The sequence below is a fragment of the Tupaia chinensis genome, unplaced genomic scaffold, assembly GCF_000334495.1.
Source record: "Tupaia chinensis unplaced genomic scaffold, TupChi_1.0 Scaffold000314_1, whole genome shotgun sequence".
NCBI lineage: Eukaryota > Metazoa > Chordata > Mammalia > Scandentia > Tupaiidae > Tupaia > Tupaia belangeri.
In genome coordinates, this window is record NW_006159807.1 from 1187651 (window position 1) to 1197895 (window position 10245).

Here is a 10245-nt window from a genome sequence, read left to right on the forward strand (position 1 = left end):
GGCCTGCGCCGGAGTTAGCCAGCGCGGTGGCGGCCGAGGCTGGCAGGGGTGGACTCCAGGGCCGGGCTGCGCCCACTTCCCACAGGTAGAACGAGGGCAAGTTGGGGCAGTTGGGAGGGCTCCCCTGAGGGGAGGTGCGCTGAGCTTTTCTCCCTCGCCTGCTTCTCCCCGTGCTCCGGCCGCACGCCGAGTGGCCTAAGAGCTCTGCCCGGGTGGCTAGTCCGACCCGGCTGTGGTGCGCGCTGACCTAGTCTCTCCTTCTCGTCCGCTTGATGTCCCTGCACAGTGGTAGGGTTGGTTCTGGGGTTCTGGAGGCCCCTTTCTGGCCCCCCTCCCCCGCCCCACAAGGGCTGATGGATTTCCCAGTTCTGTTCTCGGAGGTTCCAGCCTCAGCTCTTTGGTCCACCTGTGAAAGGGGAAGGGTCAGAGAGTCCCACATTACTTGATCTTAGGTTGAACCTATCTGCTTTGCCTTTTCGACTCACCTCCTTCTCTGAGTTGTGTGGAGGCGCCACGACTTGGAAAGATCCGTAGGGTCTGAAAACTGTCAGTGTCATGCTTCTCCGCTCTGGCGTGTGGGCGTGGATTATGTGCTACTTAGAGAAGCAGCTCTACAACCATTGTCCTTATTTGAGCGATGGTGGGCGGTGTGAAGGGGTGGAGGGAAAAAGAGAAGATGCGTGGGTGTCATAGGCGTGGCAGAAGGAGAGCAAAACTAAAACTATATCAATAGGCCTAATTAATGTTGTGTTTGCGGACTGAGAGAAAGCTGAGATTGGTGAGGTCAGTTTTGTTATGTTCCCATAGTACTAAGCAAGACTTGTGACTCACTGAATTTTCCATATTCTGCTTTTCCCACTTGGTTTGTGGTGCTTAGTGTCTCCTTGTTTTCCTCTTTTCTATGTGGCCTGAGCGTCACTATTGACAATACTGACCCTATTCAACAGCAGCTTGGTGGTTTCAGGCATATGCTCAAACTGGCAGGGAATGCTAACCTCTTGATGTTAGCAGCCTACCCTGGCCAGTTCTTCTTAGGAACACCCAGCTGATTTTGAACACATTTTCTAAAAGAAGAGTGATGTATTTAAAATTAGAATGTTAAGATTTTCTGTCATCTATGGAGATCAGCTTAGTAATGCTTTCAGTAAGTTTATAGTGCTTATAAATATTATTAACCTGAAAGAGGATTTAAGAGGAAGAAGTTATGTCGTTATCAAAAAGGTATATATAGAGATCTTTCTAATCAAATAGTAATTTTTTGGGTAGAATTTAATTTAGAATGAAAATTGATTTAACAGACTTGCAAGCATTAAATGATCATATATTGAAAGCATTTGTAGTGTACTTGTCATTATTTTTGGGCAATAAATGTGGTAGTTTGGTTATCTCTGAGTTGCCCTTCCAATTTGGACATTTTTGAAAGTTAGAATTCTAGAACAAATCACTTTTAACCTTGCATTGTTTGGTACAATATGTTTGGAGGTACTGTTGTGATTAAATAGTATATAGTTAAATTTAGATCTTGATAAACCCTTTGATGTTTTCTCTAAAGGCTTACAAGGTTATTTTAATGGAAAAGTCTGCAGAATATTTTGCCCTATTTTTCATACTGGAGAAAATGAGAGCAGTATGATTTCAGTAAAAATTCATTTATTTTCTCATTTTAAAATTATGAAAACATGCTTTGTCTATAAGAAGTTAGAAAGAAATGTGTTCTATAGAAATACTATATGTGTTTCCTGGTATTAGTAATAATAATAGTTACCATTTTTAAACACTATTTGTTGGACACTGTACCAAGTGATATATAATTTCGTTTGATGCATACAGTAGTTCTAAGAAATGTAAATGTTTTCATCATTTTACACATGTAGTAATTGAGGTTTTGAGAGTTTAAGTAATTGCTAAAGTTGAGCCATATTTTAAATTCGTATCTGTTGTACTCCATCATTTGAATATGACTTGAAATGAGCTGAAAATTTAAGAAAAATATCTTCCAAGATTTTTAAATTCACTCTCAAACCTAAGTCCAAATAGCAATTAGTAGAAAATATTAAATAATATGGTAGACTTTATTCACTGGAAAACATTTAGATGCACTCAGCTCTTAAGCTCATGTTGGGTCCCAGCATGATAGCAAACTGGAAAGTGACTATACATGTCCTGGAAAAGTTCTTGGTAACAAGCCACTTAAGGTTGAGCCATCTGTCTACTCAAGGGCAAACTAACTGATTTATGCTTCAGAAGGAAATGCTGAGGTTATTTGGTTCCTATGTATTTTCCATGTATTTGAAAGAAAGCAGAGGTAGATTAGAAAGCAGCAAGGACCATGGCAGTAAAAACAGTTTGTATTGAGAAAATACTATGTATTAGGCACTGTTGCAAATAGTTTAGAATACATCAAGTCGTTTAGCCTTTGAGCATTTAAGAAGGTACTTCACTGTCTATTACAGATGACAACATTGAGAGAGATTAAGTAATTTATTTGCCCTATGTTTTATGTTAGGTTGTGGGCCATAGGACTTGGAGTTAAGGAGTTGGGGTGGAAAGGGGAGAACCAGTGGTTGAAAAGTAGAAGAGACATGAAATTAAAGCTATTGAAAAATATTCTATTTAATTATTTAATTTTGTTATATGTTCTTGTCTGTTGGAAAGTACCATCCATTACATGTGGATTATAGTAAGTTGGCTTCTTTCCCAAATACTAGAATTTGTTAGAAAAACTGCTAAAACAATGAAGTAACTGTTTCTTTATGAGCCTGAAAGCATGGACATGGCATTCGATGACTATCACCCTAATATCCTTTTGTAGGACAAATTTAGGAGTACAGTTCCCTGCTTCAGGATATTAGAGGCTAAGTTGTAGTTTGTTTCCTTAACACCAAAACTGTTTTCTATGCAAATAATGAATGTCTAAATTGGTATTAATTGCAATATTATGTGCATATTTCATATTATACTTATATAAAAAGTGCTATCTAGTAAACAAGGTAAAGGCTATACTTGCAGATTTTTAGCACCAATTTTGCCCCAAGCTGGAGCTACGTGATTTTGGGCAAATAATTCAAATTTAATCAAATGAAGGAATTGGGCTACTTGGTATATCATACATAATGACTTATGATTGTAATTCAATTTCTACTTAAGTGGTTCTGTTTACCAACTATTTGAAAGTACTAGAGGTGCTTTCATATACTTTATATGTAAATATTCCAATATAATCTATATAAAGCAGACTTTGTTCCTAATTTTGTGTTATTATTGTGGGAATTAACCAGGTGCTTTTTATTTTATTTTTTTTAAATAGCTATTTATTTTATTTTTTATTTATTCATTTATTGATTTTTAATTTGACCAGAGAGAGACAGAGCGTGAGAGTGAGAGAGAGAGGAAGTGAGAAAGCAAGCCACCAGGTCCAGGACTCGAACCCCGGTTGGCCATGTGGGAATGCCCAGTGCCTTAACCACCACACCACCCGCTAGTCCCAACCGGGTACTTTGTAAAAAGATTAAAACTAAAATACTATGTCTGTCTCTGCTACATGTTAGGAATGTTAGCAGATCACTTTTTTAGCCTCAGGTTCTGTGTTTGTAAAATGAATGGATAGTAGTATCTAAATGCTAAAATTTATGTATTTTGTTTTAGAGCCTGCTAGAAAGCAAGTGCTTATCAAGCATTTAGCTGATAATTGTTGTCATTAATTTCACATATTAAAAATTCTGATCACAGTCTTAGGGTGTGATGCCTACAAACTTGACTTGGCATCTAAACTGTTTGATTTATATTTGGTTTGATATAAACCCAAATATATGTCAGTTGTGTATAAAACATGCTTAGATACCTTAGTTCAAAAACAGTGGAATGATGTATGCTTTGAGAATACCAAATTAAATGGTTTATCTGAGTCTCCTACTCTTCATTTATTGATTTTTAATTTGACCAGAGAGAGACAGAGCGTGAGAGTGAGAGAGAGAGGAAGTGAGAAAGCAAGCCACCAGGTCCAGGACTCGAACCCCGGTTGGCCATGTGGGAATGCCCAGTGCCTTAACCACCACACCACCCGCTAGTCCCAACCGGGTACTTTGTAAAAAGATTAAAACTAAAATACTATGTCTGTCTCTGCTACATGTTAGGAATGTTAGCAGATCACTTTTTTAGCCTCAGGTTCTGTGTTTGTAAAATGAATGGATAGTAGTATCTAAATGCTAAAATTTATGTATTTTGTTTTAGAGCCTGCTAGAAAGCAAGTGCTTATCAAGCATTTAGCTGATAATTGTTGTCATTAATTTCACATATTAAAAATTCTGATCACAGTCTTAGGGTGTGATGCCTACAAACTTGACTTGGCATCTAAACTGTTTGATTTATATTTGGTTTGATATAAACCCAAATATATGTCAGTTGTGTATAAAACATGCTTAGATACCTTAGTTCAAAAACAGTGGAATGATGTATGCTTTGAGAATACCAAATTAAATGGTTTATCTGAGTCTCCTACTCACTCTTGACCTTTCTTGGTGATTATTTTTAGCACCATAAAGTTTTAAGATTTATTTAATGTCTTAACACAGATAGAAATTTATACTTTTATTCATTTCTTACAACTGTATTTTAGGAACTTGAGTGTTGAGCTAATAGTGAATAATGAACACTATTTAGATCATGACTTAAACATTGCTTATGACATTAATTATATTTATAAACTTAAGAATTTTTCAAGACAGATTATAGGTGTTCCTATCCTTAAAAAATAACTTCAAGTGAAAATATATAATTAGATTTTTCTAACAAATTGCTTCCACGGTAGGAATCCTTATGCTAATTCCAATATATACTATTATTTTGGTATTACATGTATGAAAAAAGTGTGAGCAGTAGGGCCTAGATAACTTTTTTTTTTTTGGTAAAAATGTTTCATACATTGACAAGTATATAATCATGTTTGGTGAAAATATGTCAAATATGTTAGTTTGAAAGTATACTTTTACCATTTCAACCTGAAAGAATGCAAATTTATGTAATTATTATTAACCAATTAACTGATTTAGAACATATTATTAGTGAGTCTATTATAAAACATTTGACTCTTTGGTGAGTATTCACACCCCATGACAAAACCCCAAAAAACAAATAAAACATTTGAGTCATAGAGAAACTATTAAAAGAAGGGGCTATATAGTTAGCTAGGATTAAAGTCAGCCAGCTTGAAGGATTTAGATAACATTTTAGAGAGAAATGTTTATTTAGGTGTTGAACGATAGTGTTTAGTAATGGAGACCAGAAGTCTAAAGTTAGAGGGGCTTTAGGCTCTATTTCTTCCCAGCTATTGGGCAAATAACTAAACTTTGCATTTAGTTTTCTTATCTGGTACTATTCTATAAGAAAGTGGTGATATTATTAACTCTAATCACAGAAAATAAATGAAAGCTGAAAAATTATTAAATGATTTGGTCAAGGTCACAGGTAAACTTGCATAACCTGCATTTTCTTATTAAAAATCTAGATGACTGGGGCCAGCAGGTAGTGTGGTGGTTTGGGGTGCTAGACTCCCACATGGCTGACCCATATGGGCAACTGTGGTTTCAGTACTGGACCTGGCAGCTTGCTTTCTAACTTTCTCCTTCTTTCTCTCTGGTAAGCATGCGTGCTTTATAGCAAATTAAAATTATAATAATAAATAAATTAAATTAAATAGAAATAATTCTTTTAAAAAATGCAGGCGACTTTCTGCTATTACCTGTAAGAAATATTCTTTTGAGCAACATGAAACATCCCTAATTCCATATAACTAGCTTGGTTGGGAGACAGTTCAGTGAAAGTAATGATTTCATTTAATTATGTAGAATGAGAGTGGTAAAGTAAAACTTTTGTTCCCAGAGCAGCATAGGGAATCTACTTTAAAGAAAATCACAAAGTAGTATGAATATATACTTCTAAAACACTTTGTCATTAAAAAAAAGTCTTTTCTGGTTTATATCTACTTTTAAATATGTCCTGATTTTGAAAAAAATTTTAAAAAGCGGACTCTGTTCCAGTGACTGAATTCAATCATATGGGTGGGGTACAAAGAAATTAATATTTTATAGTATTTTTGACAGTATTGCAATCTAAATTTTATAGTGGGTATGCTGTAACTTAAAATTTTAAAATGCTTCTTTTATTTCTAGCTGTGAATTTCTTTGGATAATTGATGATATTTATCATTGTACCTGGCTTTTACAAATAAAAGATGGGTGGATTATTTTCTCGATGGAGGGTAAGTTACTTTTCTTTATAGCTAGTTCTTAAGTCTAACATAAAAGTGTCACATAAAGCTGTTTGTAAAAAAATCTCCTTTGTAGAATAGCCATGAGTAGTAGTTTGATTTTATCTTTACTTCTATTTAATTTTTTTCTTGTCTTTGGAATTTTTTTTTTTTTTTTGAGAGGCTTTCACTACAGGGTGCGTGCGCTTGCCAGACAGAGAGAGAGAGACATAGAGACAGAAAGCGAGAAATCATCCCCCAGGGGGGGATGATCACGCCGCAATCCCTTTTCCTCCATTCTCCTCTCGGGATCTTGGGCATGCACGCACACGCGCCCGGTGTGAGTTTTAAGCCACCGGGTCCGGGACGCGAACCGTGGTCGGCTATGTGGGAGTCCAGCGACATAGCCATTACACTAACTGCTGGTTCCCGTCTTTGGAATGTTTTATGTGAACTTGGTTTTAATAATTCTACTTGTTCTCTGGGTGTCTAATGTTGCTGTTTAATCAAATTATTTCCCCTTAACATAATAGTTATTCTTATATCTGTATTGATGTACAAATATTTATCTTTTGTTGTTTCCTTCTTATACTGCTTAAATTTCAGACTTATTTGAAAGATAGTTGAAATTAAGTATTCTATACCACACTTATGCTTTTTACAGACTCTATCTTTTTAGTTAAAACTTGTCACAAGTATTTATTGAAGTCATAATAAATATGCTTTTAGGAATTATAAGTTTAATATAGTTAAAAGTGTAGCTAGATTGATTGGATAAGCCTTTAAAGGAAAAAGGTCAAATTTAGAAGTCGAAGATATGAATTATATTGAAAAATGACCTCTTGACTGTAAGAGGAGATAATATAGTTTAAGGCAAACTGCTTAATTTTTGACTCCTTATGACCTTATGATCATAGTCATGGAATATAGCAATACTTGGCACATAATTTAGTTTTTGGACTGTTGCTAGAACAACTTGTTTTAGATTGACATTGTATTGACCCCTCTCTCTTTAAAACCTTATGGCAGTTCTGCTTGAGTATCAAATTTATCTATATTCCTCTTTTGTCTTATTAGATTGAGCCATATGAAATTGCCAATATTCAATTGCTTTGCTTCACAAAAATGCCAATTTCATATGGTTCAACCTAATGTTAACAACTCTTAGGGGAACTACAATGAACTGATATTCATTACTCTCTTGGATTGTTGAGTATGTAATTGGTAAATATTTTCTCAAGTGTTATATGAGCCATTTTGGGTGTTCTCCCCTCCCCTTACATGGTATAAAAAATATCTTTGGCAGACAAGCTCTGCTGTAATGAAGTGTTTTTCTTAGTTGCCCCTTTAAAATTTGATCTTCAAAAAAGTACTTTGGAAATTAAGAATGAAGGTAACTTATTGATTTTGACCTCCAGAATCCTAAGTGAACTTTCAGCAATAACAAATCAAACCATCTTTAGTCTGATTTTTTTTTTTTTAATTAGAGCATGTGGGAGACACACAGAGAGAGGTTTTCTGATAATATCTTCCTGTATCACTATCCTTCTGCTCCAGCCTCCTAATTACCTGGGACTGGCGGTGCATGCCACTGGGTATGGACTATCTAAGTTGAGTGAGGAATCAAACTCTGGCTTTCCACATGGCCCTAGCCATCACAAGACAGTGCCATTCTGCTTGCATCACCTTGGCTTGGCCATGTGAATTCTTTACAATATCAATTCTTTTAAATAATCACATCTATGAAACTTTTTCTTGGGGGAAAATTGTTTTTCTTTATAGAAGTATGCTATAGTGAGGTTAGGAATGATTGAAGTTGAGCTATCAGAGTTGAAAGTCCTAATAGAACTAAGAAGACATTAAGTAGGGAAATGCTTAATTTTTAATCTTATAGGGGATAGCTCTGTTTATAACTTTCACTTAAATAAATCTTAGAAATCAATAAGAAAGCATATTGATTGACAACATTTGAAAAAACTTGATTTTGGATTAAAATATTCTTTTATGATTAGATAAATAAAAATATTTCTAAGTTTGCAGTAAAACAAATTTTGATGTTGCCTCTTAATTTCTACTTCTTTAACAGACGAAACCTTCAACTGTTGAAGTTCTAGAAAGTATTGATAAGGTATGTTCTTTATGAAGTATTTTAATTTATTTTAGGTGTTAAATATTATTTTAGTATATATTATTTGGGAGATTAAATTAAGTATGATAAAAGTAATTCCATTTACCATTACCACAAAAAGTATAAGCTATTTAGGATTAAATCTAACTAAAGAAGTTAAAGATCTCCACAAAGAAAACTATGAGAAGCTAAAAAAAGAAATTGAGAATGACACAAAAAAGTCAAAGGACATCCCATGTTCCTGGAATAAAAAACTAATATAATCAAAATGACAATTCTACCCAAATTAATCTACATATTTAATGCAATCCCAATCAAAGTGCCAGAGACATTCTTCACAGATCTAGAAAAGACAATCATATAATTTGTCTGGAATCATAAAAGACCTAGTATTGCCAAAGCAATCTTGCACAAGAAGAGTGGAGTGGGTGGCATCTCATTCCCTAACCCAAAAATATTCTACAAATCTGTGGTAATCAAAACAGTATGATATTGGCACAGAAACAGACAGGTGGACCAATGGAACAGAATATAGTCCCAGAAATAAATTCCCAAACATACAGCCAACGGATTTTTTTTTTTTTGGAGAGGTTTTTTTTGTGTGCGCTCGCCAGGCAGACAGAGAGAGACATAGAGACAGAAAGAGAGAAATCAGCCCCCAGGGGGGATGGTCACGCCGCAATCCCTTCTCCTCCATTCTCCTCTCAGGATCTTGGGCATGCACGCACACGCCCCTGGTGTGTTTTAAGCCATCGGGTCCAGGACGTGAACCGCGGTCGACTACGTGGGAGTCCAGTGACATAGCCATTACGCTAACTGCTGGTTCTCCAGCCAACGGATTTTTGACAAAGGATACCTGTCAATCCATTGGGAAAAGGAAAACCTCTTTAGCAAATGGTGCTGGAAAAACTGTATCTCCACTTGCAGAAAGATGAATCTTAACTCCTATTTCTCACCACTGACAAAAATCAACTCAAAGTGGATCAAAGATCTAAACCTAAGACCTCAAATATAAAACTGTTGCTGGAAAACACTGGGGAAGCTCTGGGAGACATTGGGGTAGGCAAAGACTTCTTAAATAAGATCCCCAAAGCACAGTCAATAATCCCAAATATAGACAAGTGGGATTATATCAGATTAAGAAGTTTCTGCATGGCAAAAGACACAGTAATTAGTGTGACTCGACAGCCCTCAGAATGGGAAAATATTTTTTTGTAAACTATGCGTCAGATAAGGGACTGATAACCAGAATACACAAGGAACTCAAGCAGCTGTCCTGAAGAAAAGATGATCAACCCTATTAAAACATGGGAGAATGAGTTGGAAAAAACCACTCTCTAAGGAAGACATACAATAACTAAAAGACATATGAAAAAAATGCTCAACATCCCTCATTGTAAGGGAAACCCAAATCAAAACCACAATTCTATACCACCTAACCCCAGTCAGAATGACTAAGATAAAAAAAAAAAGAAAGTGATAAGTATTGGCAGGGATGTGGTGAAAGGGGAACTTTCCTACACTGCTGGTGGGAATGTAAATTGCTCCAGCCACTATGGAGAACAACTTGGAGACTCCTCAAAGATCTACAAATAGAACTACCATATGATCCAGCAATCCCACTCCTTGGTATCTGCCCAAAGGACAGAAGAATTCCCTTCCTTCCTTCCTTCCTTCCTTCCTTCCTTCCTTCCTTCCTTCCTTCCTTCCTTTCTTTCTTTCTTTCTTTCTTTCTTTCTTTCTTTCTTTCTTTCTTTCTTTCTTTCTTTCTTTCTTATGTTTTTGCTATAGGGTGGGTGCACTCACCAGGAAGACAGAGAGAGACAGAGAGACAGAAAGTGAGAAATCACCCCCTAGCGGGGATGGCCACACC

The 10245-nt window shown here is 35.9% G+C and overlaps 1 long non-coding RNA gene across 1 annotated transcript; it reads left to right on the forward strand.

Annotated features, from left to right (window-relative positions):
- The first annotated feature begins 9 nt into the window (after window positions 1–9).
- On the forward strand, window positions 10–8373 carry LOC114008248 (uncharacterized). The gene is made up of 3 exons (XR_003549794.1): window positions 10–85; window positions 6168–6256; window positions 8331–8373. It is a non-coding gene; the product is annotated as an uncharacterized LOC114008248 (long non-coding RNA).
- The last annotated feature ends 1872 nt before the right edge of the window (window positions 8374–10245 follow it).